Raw genomic sequence first — 12673 nt, forward strand, 5'->3', positions numbered from 1 at the left:
CCTGTGTAGGTGTGGCAGGTGCAGAACTACTTCTGGATTGAGATTGAAGGGCGAGTGTGCTCTGTTCGAGCAACACTGAATAGATCCTTTTTTCTCCCTCCCACTTTTTTCAGACCCCAACCCCCTTCAGATCCATCTCCCCTTTCCCAGCTTCCTTCACTATCTCCCCATTTCCCCCTCTCCGTGTTCCTCGTGTTTGCTCTAAATGGACGAGGGTCAGCAACACTGCAAGGCCTGTTGCATAAATAACACCGTGATTAGATTCCGAGGAAAACACATAAACCCCAAAACACTGAAGATTCCGACTCAAAACAAAGTGGAACTGTAAGCAAAGTTATTCACATGTTTCTTATGAAAAGCATGCATACATTTACTAACTTAATCCAATAAACGGAGGATATGGAGAAGTGTGATACTACCTACCTTGAGGTCTGTTGGACCCTGCAGCACCCTGACTCCGTATGAAAAAAACGAATGAAAAAAATAAAAACGAAGGAGAAATGACCTAATTTGTTTGATTGAAAATGGTAGGTATTTTTGTAAATGTACAGTAAATAGTAAGTGGGGGTGGAGTAAGGGTATTAGTTAGGGTAGCAGGTGGTGTGGGGGTCACCACCTGCATTATTTTAAAGAGTACCACACCAAAAAATACAAAAAGCAATAAGTAATTTTCGTTTTTTGGTCAAAAAAAGTGGTCATTTCTCCATTCGTTTTTTTCCCCCTCGAACTTTTCACAGATATCTGCAGCACCCTGCCATGCTTAGCACATTCTTCCCAGAATGAACCGCAAAGCATGTTTTAAGAGCAGGAACAAATCGAATAGGGGAGTTTGTCTAATTAATTAGAATGGGGACGTGGGAACAGTTTTAAGTCTATTTGACAATAATCATCATTAGAAGCCGAGACACTGGCTTATGGGACTGACCAAAGTATGAAAAACTAGCCCAAGCAGTCATAAAATATCCCAAGCCCATTCCCACAACATTCCTCAAGATAGGTACAGAGACTGTGTTTTCAACACGGACTATCATTTTAAGCAACCCGTTTGTAATACGTTGCTTCAGCAAAGTGCTGAATGAAGTGTGAAGTTGAGGAACAACCCTCCCCTCTCAACAGTTGCAGCAACTGCAGAGCAATGATTGAGAAATAGCAGTGCAATTGAGACACGGGCATTTCAATGCCGAAACTGAATTTTCAATCTGCCTTCTGCAAAGTTAATGGAATCACAAATTACATTTCTTTAGCATCATGCAGAGCAACAAGTTGCAAGCATGTGCCAAACAATAATTGTAATCATTTATATAGCGCCCTTTCCCCATGTGTATGACCTCAATGCGCTTTGTGGTTGGAACTCCCTCAGGGACCGAAGTCCATTTATGGGAGATTTCAAGAGTTAAGCTTAAGATGCGTGTGTGCATTCTGCCAGGTTAGGACTTGGGGAGGGTTGTCTGTGCCCAAGTAGCCCTGAAGACAGACATGTGGGTGGGTGTTGTTGGTGGATTAGGATAGAGTGCTAGTGAAGGACATTCGATGCATGCTCAGCTAGAATGATTTCTTTACGTAGGATGTCGCTGTATACTAATGGCAGTAGTGTTGAGGTACGTCAGGGGTTTCAGTGTGGATGGCTATGCGAGCTGCTAGACCGGATTTGCATAGCCATAGCTGCATTGTAGAGTGCATGAATGGGGAGCCGTGCATGCGGCATGTGTCCACAGACGTGGCGCGAGTTACACATACCTTAGTCTCGGCAGGATTTTTGTTCAGTGTCATTTTCTTAGGTCTCTCAAGATCGTCTTTGGTGGCGTTTGCATACTACCTTTGTCAAGGATTGCATACTACCTTTGTCAAGGACCAGGCTGGTACCTTTGTTTGAGTGCAATAGGACATGAATTAAATAGAGCTTGCCACTTATGGCCGAGACAAATAATATTGTTCCTTTCCCCGACAGAAAGAAACGCCTAAGTGCTTCTTAATGTGGTTCTGTTCCTACCCCCACAGCTGTTAATGTGTGTTCCCGTGCCCAATAGCCCTGGTTGAACTGCCGCATTTCCTCACTACTCCCAGTGCGAACAATGGGTTTAGTGTCCTGTGTGCTTGGGTAAGCCCTTTGATAATTAGATAGGGACCTCCAAGTGAGTGCGCAAATCATAGCTGTCCCCTGTTCAAACTGATCCTGCTACTGTTCTCTAGTGGTCCGTCTGCGTCCAGGTTGCCATATCCGAGGTGCGTCTGATTTATCGGTGCCGTTTAGTGACCAGATTGCACCAGTTATAGAGTTGGTGGTTCGCGGTGGGAAGGGGGTTATAGTATGATCATCTGTGGGGGCGGTGAGCGGGCCAGAACCTGTGCGTGGGGCAGGAAGAGTGCACGTTTTTCACAGTGTGCCGCTGCGAATGCTGTCAGCATCTGCGTGGTTTGGAAAGTAGGTGTTTAGTTGGGTTGGGGCCTGTGCTTGCATGCTCGGGCTATCACATTATAGAGTGGGAGAGTCTCAAAAGAATGGAGGAAAAAGCAAGGTTTTGAGGACCTTTCTGAATGAGAGGTAATTGTCATTACAGATGTGGAGTGACAGAGTTCCAGGTGGTGGGAGCTTGGACGAAGGAGAATCCGCCCATTCTGGTGTAGTTCTATTGGGGGATAACTAGGAGAAAAGCTGCGTCGGATTCGAGTGTCCTGTAGGTTCGGCAGAGTTTTAGTTTGTCTTGGAGGAATTCCGGGCCCGTGTTGTGGATGGCACGGCGAGTAATGCACATGGCTTTAAAATGTAGTTTGTCGTCCAATAGGGAGCCAGTGGAGGACTCAGTGTGGGGCTGATGTGTTCTCTTGGAGGGCAGCTGATGAGCAGGCGGGCCGCAGAGTTTCAGACTCTTTGTAGTTTCGCAAGAAGGAATGCTGGTGCACCTAGATAAAGACAGTTTGCCCAATTTGGGCAAGAGAGGATGATGGGCGGGGGGGGGAGCGGTGGGGAGGTGTCAGAGATAGCCAGAGGATGCCTAGGTGGAAGAAACGGGTTCTGGATAAAGAGTCGATGTGTTGGGGTAGATCTGTGTCCAGCGTGCATCCAAGGTTTTTAACTGGGATGAAGGTTCCCAGGACGGGGGCCTAGAAAGTGAGGCAAGGGGATAGCTGGGGAAGGAGGCGGCTTTTCCGCAGACTAGGATGTCTGTTTTTCCAGGGTTGAGGATGAGGGGGTTGGTCGTCATCCAGTGGTCAATATCCGAGAGGCATGATGACAGATCTGGATGGGTGGAGCCTGGTAATTTTAAGGATCTGTATTGTCTGCATAGTTGTAGCAGGTGAGATTGTGGCAGCGGCGAGTGCTGGAAGCGGGCTCAGATGGATATTGAAGGAGGGAAGATAGGGATGCTCCCTTTGGGACCCCTTTCGGCACTTTGCAGGGAGCAGAGGTGAAAGGCGTGAGGAGCATGATTTTCGAGCGAGAGATGAAGGAAGAGATCCAAGCCAGGTCAGTGTCTTTGATTCCTAAAGAGAGTGGCCTGTCTAGGAGCATGGTATGATCAATGGTATCAAAGGCAGCAGAGAGGTCAAGGAGAAGGAGAACAGCACATCCTTCTGCATCCTCTGTTCTTTTCAGATCGTCCCAAATGGACACTAGGTAGGACTCGGCTCCACAGAGGGGTCTGAAGCTGGATTGGGCAAGGTCAAAGAGGTAGTTGGCTTCGGTGAAGTGACCAAGTTGCTTGTATGCTGTGCGTTCCATGAGTTTGGACATTGAGCGGGTGTTGGAAATGGGCTGGTAGTTCTGCGGAAGGAGTGGGTAGAGCGTATGTTTTTTGAGGAGCAGTTTGATGTAGGAGGTTTTTAAGGCTTCTGGGAAGATTCCTGATGTGAGGTATTGGTTAATGATTGAGCGTGCTATACCAACTATACTGGTTGAAGCTCGTAGGTTTTTGAGTGCGGTGGGATTTGAAGGGTCCTCCGGGGATCGTGACAGACGGCTTTGTGCTAGGAGCGAGAGACACTCCTGGTGTGAGATCAAGGGAGGTTTGCATCGGGAGGGAGGTGGCCAGGGGCATTATTTGTATTTTAGAGATGATGGCAGAATGCCTGTCGATAGCAATGTTATGAAAATGTTCTGATAATCCATTGCATAGGGATTGGGTGGAGGAGGGGTTGAGCAACATGGCAATTTGAATTCAGAGGTGACTTTATGCAGTTCCTTGCTTGGGTTACCAGAGTTCAAGATTCTGATCCCATAGAATGGTTTTTGGGGTTTTATGATTTCCAATCTGTAGACCCTTGTTAGTCTTAAAGGGGGGGTTGTTTTCGGGGGTTGGGTTGGTTCTCCAGGTCTGTTCCAGCTGGTGCTGGAGGGTTTTCAGAGATTTGAGGTAGGTGGTGTACCACCTGGGTGTGGGACCTGATCTTCGAGATGTTCATTTTGTTGGAGTGATGGGTGTGAGGGCACCGGAGAGCCAGTGGTCGAAGAGTTTCATGAGGGGGCCTTCCTGGAGGGAGAGTGCTGGGAGTGAGTTGACTAGATCTGGGGTGATAACATCTTTGTTCCAGAGTGGAGTGAAAAGTGCAGAGGTTGGTGGTGGCCGGACGTTGTTTTAGGAGGGGGCTGATTGTGAAGCTAGTAAGGAGAAGAATATGGGGCAGCGTGGATATGATGTTTGCAGCGCTAAAGACCGCATTGAGTGTGTGGCCTGCAGTGTGGGTGTGCAGTGAAATGCGTTGTGTAAGGTTGAAGGCTTCTAGGTTATCTGTGAGAGAGCAGGTCATGGGGTTTGAGGGGGAATCAAACCAGATATTGAAGTCACCAAGAATGGCGAGTGCTGATGTAGGTTGAAGGTAGTTAACAGAGCGCCGCCCAGTGCGTCTGCAAAGTTTTTGTTGAAGCCGGGAAGGTCAGGGGGGTCTATAAATTAGTAGGAAGCTGTGGGAGGTGGAGGGTGAGAGTTGAAATTTTACAAGAAGGGATTCATAACCGTCCGAGATAAGGTCAAAGATGTTACATTTGTTTTTAGAGACTGACCTGGTGTTGATGAGAATGCAAGAGATTTGGTGGGATGAGCTGGACAGCAGGTGCTTGCCTGCGTCGTGGTGGGGTTGTTGAAGGGGTGGGAATGGTGGCAGCGGGGTGAGGGTTGGGGAGGCCAGTGGCGGGCATTGTAGGTGGAGGTCGACAGCGGGGTAGAGGGGAATAGTGCTAAAACCAGATTGGGAGCCGCAGGGGAGGTTTGAGCATTATAGCGAGGGGGCAAGGATTGGAGCACAGGTGATGCTAAGTGGTGGCTGAGGCCTGGGCCTTTTCTTTCGTGCGGCCAATGGGGTGTGGGTGAGAGTGTTGGGTGGTCGAGAGGGTTGGGGGGTCTGTGTAAGACAGGGATTTGGCCAGGGCTGCCCTTGCTGCATTAAGATAATGGAAGTGGTAGTACAGGGCGAGGGGTCCATGTCGTTCGGGAGAGGGGCGATGTGCGGGCGCAGGTGAGATGGCCATGGTGGGGTTGGAGTAAGAGGCTTGGTGGGACTGGGTAGGTGGAGGGAGCGGGATGCTCACAGGGTCAATGTTTTCAACTCTAGCTCTCGAACGTGCTGCTTTAGCTTGGGCAGAGAGAGATGTATGTGGAGGTTGGAACAGTGGGGAAGATGAGGGATTGGCCGAGGGTGGAGGTGGGGTATATACCTCAATTTTGGAGGGGGAGGAGAGGACTGCATGATGTGGTGGAGGGTTGGGAGGTTCAGCTGTGTGTGGCAAAGATTTGAGGTTGGATGGGGTGGCCATCGTTAGGCATACTGTTGCGCCATCGCGCAGCTCTGATTGGAGTGGTGTGGGGCATGGTGTCTATCTTGTGGATAAAATGCACCCTTAATAAAGAGATCGCACACATATGGGTGGTGCAGCTTGAGTAGTAAAGGAGCACGGGGAGGGCCCTGATCATTAGGGCACAACTGTGCCACAGTACCTGGAGTTTAAAGGGTCAGGGGGTTGGGAGATGCACCTAGATTTAAATAGGAGAACACAGCTGCAAGTAGAAACATCTAGATTTGAGAAACATAGCAAGTGGGAGAAACGCCTACAGTTTGAGAAAGCCGAGGATTGAGAGCCACCTACAATATGAACACAGCAGCAAATGGAACTACCCACTAGCTAGCTAACATCAGTGTGCTATGCAATGCAAGATAAGAGGTAAGGCTTCAATGGAGTACAGTGCTCCCCACCCAGAATAGAGACACCCTATATGTCACCGCTGGTCGATGGCTGCAGGTCTCCAAGGCAAACACAAACTTGAGCTGAGCCGCTCCCACCTCGAAGACCACAGTCGAGGGCGGCCCGGTGCAGGAGGCTACCCTGGATGGTAAATGGTCACCTAGCCAATCAGGTCAGGGGCAGGGGCAGGGGGCTGGGATGGGGACTAGCCGCTGAACAAGGAAGCAGCTGGGCAGGGTCAGAAAAAGCATTTGAAGCGCTGGATTTCAAAAAGGCACTACAATAATCAAGACGCCCTCAAAAAGGGGTCGGGATAGCACAAAGGGGCTTATAAAATGCTCACCTTCAACACACAGGCGAAAGTGGCGTACAGGGCCAGGTGTTCCTGGGTTTTACCTTAATGTGGCGAGTTAGGAGGGTTATATGTGATTTTACAGACGGACATTAGAGTGGTACATTTCATCGCGGTCAAAACACCAAATTTTATTTTTCTTTTTTTAATTTGTCCCCCCGATTTTCCAGCCTGATAACGCCACTCCAACCCCATCCCGACCCATTTTAACCCCTTACCCCACTACCCTTTATATATTTATTGAATGTCTTCTGTGTTTTTTGGTGTTATTGTCCGCGATGAAATGTACCACTCTAATGTTTTAGATAAATTGACTGGGTACCGTTAGGAGCAGCCAATCAGGTGGGGCTGGGGCCTAGCCGCTGAACAATAAAGTGGGCAGGAAGGGTTGGATAAAGCGGTGGAGCGCTTGATTTCAAAAAGGCACTACAATAATCAAAAGGGCTTCAAAACTACGATCAGGTGACTTTAGCACATAGGCTTCATTGCCCTGTGTTTTTAGTTCTTAAAACAAAACACGTTATAGGGCAGTTTACATAAATCTCAAATGGTCCCAAATTAGGTGTGAAATAATCAGCTACTACTGTTTTTTGGTGCAATTCATGGCACATGCTAGACTTTGCTATCCTGCATTTAAAAATCTGAACAAACTACAAGCACTCTACAAGAATGAAAACGGACATGTGCGGTTTGTCATTTCTAAAGGGCATTGTGTAAATATGTGTAACACTTAAGTTATCCTTTCTGCTCCTTCAAAAAAATGCACCTAGCTCCTCCCCAGTCTACCATCCTCGCACAACTTAAATATTACTTTTGTGATTTACAAAAAATCTAATTCAAGAGTTACACAGTCATTTTTTGACAACTTGGCTTGCTTTTGGCTCTAAGAGCCAAGCCAGACCCCATTAATCATCTAGCTTCCCAAAGTCTTTGCCAGGTTTAGACATGCACATAATTGGTCTATTCCGATGAAACCCGTTCACACGGTGGTGACCTCCGGCGTTTCAAGGCTATGGCCTATTCCAATTGCTCTTCAGCCATCACGGCCAACGCCGCTGTAGTTGACCAGCAGGGGCACAGGCACACAGCTGCAGGGTTGCCTGGCAGGGGCTCTGTGGCACATAGGGGACATCAGGAAGAGCGTTGCCCAGCAGGGGCACTGTTTTATTGGAGGGTCATGCAGGTAAGGCCCATCTGCCTGCTACGCAGCACCAGCATCGCGATGCCGGAATAACGACACAGCAGGCAGGAGTGCGGTGGTCTCAACTGACAAGCGGGAAACGGCTCGTCCCTTTTATTCATGTGGTCACAGCATGTGATATCAGCATGAGCCCAGGGATGGACCATTATCACAAAAGAGGTGGCACGCCACAAGTAGGAAGACAATACTTTTAATGGAGGATTACAGGACTTCTCTACAGTAAGTAGGTACTCTATCTAGGAAAGTGTACCTACACTTCTCGGTTTCCATTTCATGCACTTGTGTATACATGTGTTAAAACCATGCACCACACACCGTGGGTAATAATAAGCAGCGCTCGGATACCTGAGGGTTTGTAGCGCTATATAAAAGCCTAATTATTATTATTATTATTATTATTATTATGTATGTGCTATGGCCATGACATGCCATGGCACGCCCACACATGTGCTCGACTTCACCAGAGTAAATAAACTCCTGTGGCATTCTCTTTTTAAGCGCTCACCCAAAGCGCAGACTCAGCGGATGCTCCAGCCCACGCAGGGGGCACTAGAGGGGCAGCCAGCATAGCAGCACGCCCCTCTGGGACCCAGCGCCTGGCTCGCCTCCCCTCTCCGGAGGAGGGGGTGGCGAGGAGGGGTATGCCCCCAGGGTCTGGCTGGAACTAACTGGCACACAAAATGGGCCGGTCTGCGAGAGCTCACCCTCTTTGCAGCCTAATACGAGAGTGACTGAACTGGCAGTCAGATACCAGGGCAGGCTGTTCTTGCAAGGACATAACACGAAGTGAGGAGCGCAGGGCTAGGACCAACCGCTAGGTTGACTCTAATACAGTAATCAGACTGTTAGAATCAAGACTGGTGTTTGTCAAATGTATTTGAAGGAACAATAAATAAGATGTGATGTATGTTATGATGTATTACAATGTTTGAGCGGGGTAGAGGGGATTCAGTAGGGGTTAGTCCGGCTATGTCTTTATTCACAGAACGCATATGTAAGGTGTTTCTCCCTATGTTTCTGAAAGAAGGAGTGAGCAGCAACCTGTAGGAGTCCTGAGCATGGGACACTTACACCTTACTGCAAACATGTGCGAAACAAAAACCCAGGGGGATGATCAATGGATTCTCATGTGAGGGCCTATGTCAGACCCAAATATGGGCAGGCGGCCCTGTGGGAGGGTTGGCCCTCTAGTAGCAGGTCAGCCTTGGGGCCAACCGTAACATGTGTGCACCGGTTTAAATAAGCAGTCACAGCCTTATTTCATTTGACCAGCCTTCTTTATAAAACAGAATATGTAAAACAGATGCTTGGTATACTTGAGTAACATCACACCACTGTGCCCTTATTTGAGGCGTTCTCAGTAAGTGCATGAACAAAAAATACATACTTAAATGTCCTCTTTCCGTTACCTCTGGTATTAAATAATTAAATAGCATCCGTGGGGGCAAGATCATTCATGTAAAATAAATAATTAAACAGCATCAGTGGGGTCACCTGGGAGCAAGATCATTCACATAAAATAAGTGATTAAATAGCATCTGTTTAGGAGTACTGGCCTCCCTTCACCTGGTACTCACAATAGGTCAACACCACCCCCTTAGGACTATGGGTAGCTGCAGGCTACCACAATACGCACAACACACAGGACAGAGACCAACCAAACAGTGCTACAATATACTAAGGGAAATGATCCCTAAGGAGAACCCAACAGCTCACAGTGCGGGTTTAATTGCCCTATAACCATGTGCCTTACGTAGCCCAGGCCTCTGTGGTCTAACAGGGTTTGGTTTGATTTATAATATTCTTGAGGCGCGCCTCTCCGCGCCTTTTTCCTGACAGAACTACACAACACTTCCCTTCCTTACTCATCTAGAATTATAAGGGGGCAGAATAAGGCGCCAATGAATATAACCAAACCCATATACCCCTTTGTGGCTCGCACAAGCCCCTCACCCTTCACTTTCATGAAATGCGTGATGGGCCCTTCTGAGCCGAGGAGGCCACTGCAGCGCCACAGGGCATTATGCCTGAACCAAAAACGAAAACCCTGTCTCTAGGCAGCTAGATGCCAAAAAAAGGGGACAGTGCGGTGGGGGTTAAGAGTGTGGTGGTTCTCATAGAATCCCCTCCGATGGCTCTGTTCACATCCACACGGCGCTGCAAGGCTAAGCAAAAAAAAACAGCAAAACACTTTCCGATCACTGTCCCCTCTCCCAACAGCAGCAAGAAGAAATTGACAAGCACAGCACCCCGCCGGGCTGCCACCAGTATACATTTCTCCTCACAAAGTAACGCTATACAACGGCCCGATTCTCAAACTTTCCCACTCCTACCCCATGTCACAGAGCAAGGAAGGGAAATACAGCTACTGTCTGTCACCTCACGATGGGAAGGCAACCCACGGGCACTCGCTTCAGCCCGCCTTGAGCTGCTTCTCACTTGGCTGTGCTCCCTACCTCAACCCTGTTGAGGGGAGAGTGAAAGCTAACCCGATCAAGGGCCCAGAGAGGACTTTCCTTACTCAGAAGGGCCTGGCTGCCTTGCGTTTTTCTTCAGGGAAGAGCACCACTCAAGAAGACTATATATTTTATTGGTCCTGCCCACTTGTGGCTAAGGGGGGGGGGGGGAAACTTATGACAGGATTTTAGGTATAATCACCTCATCCACACTCCCGTTCCCCCTGCTGGCGGAGCATACCACGTCCCCTGGGCTCTCACATGAAGGAAATAAACAACAGCCATGAAAACAGGACTGCTAACACAATAGCGAACACACAATCCATAGACAAAAATGAAACCGCCACAATGGACTGGGGTTTACACATACATTAACCAGGCTCTTTCCGTGCTATTTTAATAAGTGTGCCGGACACTTTCTCTGATCTAAGAGCACGCGTATGGGGCACAGCCACATTATTTTAATACCTGTGCCACGGGCTCAGTGCTGTATAGGGCGTTGTTATATTTCCACCCAGGCCCTCCGGGGGACTCTGTCACCAAAGATCCTGCACAGCCACCACAGGCCTCACCATGGCCCGCAAGGACGACCAGGGCCTCCACTCAGCCCTGCCATGCAGGACTGGGAGGAACTCATCGGCGGTGAAAAAAGAACATACTTTCCACCACTCCGAAACCCGTCAACGCAAGGCCAGGGGAAGTCCGTAGACTAAAGTCTCTGACAGCAACCAGCAGCACCATCCAACCAGCAAAGTAGCGAATAGTTCCTATTAGAGGAACGGACCTAGTTTCGGGTCCTCATGACGTATTTTCCACTCGCGTTCCAAGCAACGTCTGACGTTGAGCTCCATGAGACCATTAGCAGACGTAAGGTCATTGCTGTCTACGCACCATAATCAAAATTCACAGGAAGTGCTGCAGCTTACGCCCTATACTCTATCCCGTGACCAAAAACGAATAGATGCTAGGATAGAATTCCGAGCGCGGGGGACACAGCCAGTTCACATCGAACCTTCCATTTATATTTTGCGAATATGCTGATGAATGAAGGGAGCAGTAATAAGGACATTGCCGCGGAATGAGGGACGCATGTAGCTAAAGGCGAATTATACAGCAAATGCAACATAGTGTTCAATAAAACTCGGGAGCCGGTGTAACGTCAGGTTTTGCTTTCAGAAAATCCTATGCCTTCTTACTGAGCATGCGTAGTGTCTGGCTTTCAACGAAAGCGTTATACTGCAGACAAGTTTGTTTGTTTTACTATTTATAATGTGCACCAGACCTGCAGACAAGTTTGTTTTACTATTTATAATGTGCACCAGACCAGGGGTATCAGGGCGCAACAGTTTCAGGAATATGCAAAGCTTAGTTTACAAGGTATGCCTAATACATGTTTTATCACATGCTGTCTGCCTGCATGCTTTCACGAGCTTGTTTCTGGATGGATCAGCATGCTTTCCCCACGCCCCACCCACACCCATTCACAAGCACGTGTGAGGGTCATAATCCCAGCAGAGTCTGGCTAACCTTTTCTCATGGCAGATGAATGGGAGACCACTGTAGTTTCTGCGCATGCTTGCTAGTCCAATAGCACAGCAAGTAGAGTGCTTGCTGTGACATCTGTGCAGAGCCTGCTGACACAGGTTCGAATCCCAGCCTCCTTCCGGTCAATAAATGAGCATGACACACGTATTAAGCAGGGCTCAGCTACCTGAGGGTTTGTAGCGCCATATAAATGCTAAATTATTATTATGCATGGCTCATTGGCGTGTCATGTTTACGCCTTTTCACGTATAAACCACCCGTCTTTAACTTGGGGCAGTGGTCCATCCTTCAAAACCCGAATTAGCAACATCTAGCCGGCACCCCCTTTAACAAATAAATGGGATAGATGTAGATCTGCATTTGAACTAACCATCCTTTTCATAATGTAATGAACCAAAGAGACAGCAAATAAAGCTGCCAGAACAGCCCTTTCTTGCTCCAGGTTGTGAGGACTGCAGTAGCTGTACCACACTGTACAGGCGTGGGTGGGAGAAGCCATAGCACTTGCCTACTGCCTACATTACCTTTGCAGATACATAAGAACTTTATTGCGCCCTGAAATTAATCCTGCGAGTTACATGCCCGCTCCCTCTATAAGTATGCGCCACATTTGTTTGTTTTGTCCCTCCCTTTCCGGCGCCTCGCAGGGGGTTAATCACTGGAATAGGACGCTAATGCATGAGCGGCCTATTCCAATGAAAACCTCCTGGCTCCCGCGTCGGAGCAGGGAGGTAATCGTCATGTGAATAGGTATTGTTATTAAATGAGCCCCACTGCTGCAGGCACATTAATAACAAAAGGGCACCTGCCGCACCTTTTCTCACTACGCCAGTTCAGGGAAGCGCTTAAAAGACTCCCCCGACCTGGTGGGGGGGTACTAATGGTGCCCTTGCAGATGCATGGCGCCCCAGGCGGTCACCCGCCCGCCCTCCTAAAGCCGGCTC

General features: G+C 48.6%; 1 protein-coding gene across 1 annotated transcript in view; it reads right to left on the reverse strand.

The window, feature by feature from the left end:
* The window catches only part of TMEM248 (transmembrane protein 248), a 313604-nt gene extending 302638 nt beyond the window's left edge, over positions 1-10966 (reverse strand). Inside the window, exon 1 of the mRNA XM_069614858.1 lies at positions 10653-10966. The gene's annotated coding sequence lies outside the window, so the exon portion shown is untranslated. The remainder of the gene's footprint in view (positions 1-10652) is intronic.
* Positions 10967-12673: the final 1707 nt, after the last annotated feature.

This window comes from Ambystoma mexicanum, chromosome 9, assembly GCF_040938575.1.
Source record: "Ambystoma mexicanum isolate Mex_15411 chromosome 9, UKY_AmexF1_1, whole genome shotgun sequence".
NCBI classification, from domain to species: Eukaryota; Metazoa; Chordata; class Amphibia; order Caudata; family Ambystomatidae; genus Ambystoma; species Ambystoma mexicanum.